The 2,289-nt window shown below is 58.0% G+C and overlaps 1 non-coding gene across 1 annotated transcript in view; it reads left to right on the top strand.

Moving 5' to 3' along the window:
* Positions 1-1,328: 1,328 nt before the first annotated feature.
* The window catches only part of LOC126141717 (small subunit ribosomal RNA), a 1,909-nt gene continuing 948 nt past the window's right edge, over positions 1,329-2,289 (top strand). Inside the window, exon 1 of the ribosomal RNA XR_007529559.1 lies at positions 1,329-2,289. This exon is cut by the window's right edge and continues 948 nt beyond it. This is a non-coding gene — a ribosomal RNA (small subunit ribosomal RNA).

The raw sequence follows: 2,289 nt of genomic DNA, 5'->3' as shown, positions 1-2,289 counted from the left end.
ACAACGACTGCGCCCAACAACAGCGAACCATACGGTCCAAATGTTGTGCACTCAGCCACGTGCCGTCTCCCCATAACAGCTACATTGCAGTGTGGTACGCCATAGAGACGTGTGGGAGTAACGGACGCCCTGGATGGCGATCAGCATGAGCCGTCTGTTGATGTAGTGGCGCGTGTATTCAAACGTAGTCGTCTCTTCTCACACAGTGTGATAGCATGGTGCACCGCGTTCCACATCTGCGACATGGTACAGATGCTGGTTGACAGTCGGTCTCGTAATGGACATCGCATACGTAGGGGGCCACCTCCCACGTGTTCTCTAGTCGTGCACATTTTGTTGCGTGTATGTGGGCAGACGTAGTGTGTCGTGACACCTAACAGACAGGTATGCAATAATCGTTGCATTTGCAAACTGGGATGGACGTCTACGTTTGCTGGTGACGTTACGCAAATGAACAACTGGTAAACCCATTGTGGTGCGGTTGTTGTTGCTGGAGGTAAATCAGTAAGGGCAAATCTGTGTGTGAAGCGATACGCGGCGGTGGCTGGGCGGGACCGTCCCCGGCCGGTGAGGGGGGGCCGCCCGGCGTGCTGGCCGCGCGGTGCGTGGGCGCACGCGCTACAGCCGGCTGGTGGGGGCGCCCAGTGGCAGGCGCGCCGGCCGACGGACGCGGCAGGCGGCGCAGCTGCGCGCCGGGGCACCCTGCGCGCGGCGCCGGGCGGCCAAAGTGGGTCCTCGCGGGCCCGGTGCGAAGCGCGGTGGACATCTGCAGTGTGCTGGTCCGACTGAGGACTGTGTGCGTTGAGGATGCGCCGCCGCCCGGCACTCGGCGCCGCGACGCCGTCTGCTGCTCGGTCGCCCCAGCGGTTCTCGCTGGTGGTTTGTATCGCAGTTGTGCAGACGTGTTGGCACGTGCGCTGTGCTGGGAGAGTTCGCTTCGGCACCCACGTGGGGCCTTTGCCCTTCTGTGGCGCTGGCGTTGGAGCTGCCGGTCACCGTAGGTGGCGCGTGTTGTCTCCCGCCGGCAATGCCACGACAGCACGCTCCCGGGCCTCTGTCGGCAGCGGCAAGCTCAGTTGGGAGCACGGGTGGTCGCACCTAAAGCGTCTACTCGCCTAACTCCGGGCGATTGCGCCTCTCTCGAACCCGACCAAGTACTTAGGACGGCGCTGCGCGCCGCCGGGACCTGAGAGGGTTTCGAGGTGTATTGTGCAGGGGAGCTCAGCCTCCTCCTGTTTGCAGAATAATTGAGCGGACGCTTGCGTGTTCGCGCGGGCCCCTGGGACACACTCCCGGGCGGCCGGCTGCTCAGCTCTAGTTGACGCAGCTCCCTGGTTGATCCTGCCAGTAGTCATATGCTTGTCTCAAAGATTAAGCCATGCATGTCTCAGTACAAGCCGCATTAAGGTGAAACCGCGAATGGCTCATTAAATCAGTTATGGTTCCTTAGATCGTACCCACGTTACTTGGATAACTGTGGTAATTCTAGAGCTAATACATGCAAACAGAGTCCCGACCAGAGATGGAAGGGACGCTTTTATTAGATCAAAACCAATCGGTCGGCTCGTCCGGTCCGTTTGCCTTGGTGACTCTGAATAACTTTGGGCTGATCGCACGGTCCTCGTACCGGCGACGCATCTTTCAAATGTCTGCCTTATCAACTGTCGATGGTAGGTTCTGCGCCTACCATGGTTGTAACGGGTAACGGGGAATCAGGGTTCGATTCCGGAGAGGGAGCCTGAGAAACGGCTACCACATCCAAGGAAGGCAGCAGGCGCGCAAATTACCCACTCCCGGCACGGGGAGGTAGTGACGAAAAATAACGATACGGGACTCATCCGAGGCCCCGTAATCGGAATGAGTACAGTTTAAATCCTTTAACGAGTATCTATTGGAGGGCAAGTCTGGTGCCAGCAGCCGCGGTAATTCCAGCTCCAATAGCGTATATTAAAGTTGTTGCGGTTAAAAAGCTCGTAGTTGGATTTGTGTCCCACGCTGTTGGTTCACCGCCCGTCGGTGTTTAACTGGCATGTATCGTGGGACGTCCTGCCGGTGGGGCGAGCCGAAGGCGTGCGACCGCCTCGTGCGTGTTCGTGCGTCCCGAGGCGGACCCCGTTGAAATCCTACCAAGGTGCTCTTTATTGAGTGTCTGGGTGGGCCGGCACGTTTACTTTGAACAAATTAGAGTGCTTAAAGCAGGCAAGCCCGCCTGAATACTGTGTGCATGGAATAATGGAATAGGACCTCGGTTCTATTTTGTTGGTTTTCGGAACCCGAGGTAATGATTAA

The sequence above is a fragment of the Schistocerca cancellata genome, unplaced genomic scaffold, assembly GCF_023864275.1.
Source record: "Schistocerca cancellata isolate TAMUIC-IGC-003103 unplaced genomic scaffold, iqSchCanc2.1 HiC_scaffold_745, whole genome shotgun sequence".
Classification (NCBI taxonomy): Eukaryota; Metazoa; Arthropoda; class Insecta; order Orthoptera; family Acrididae; genus Schistocerca; species Schistocerca cancellata.
This window is presented reverse-complemented; position numbering and strand designations above follow the sequence as displayed.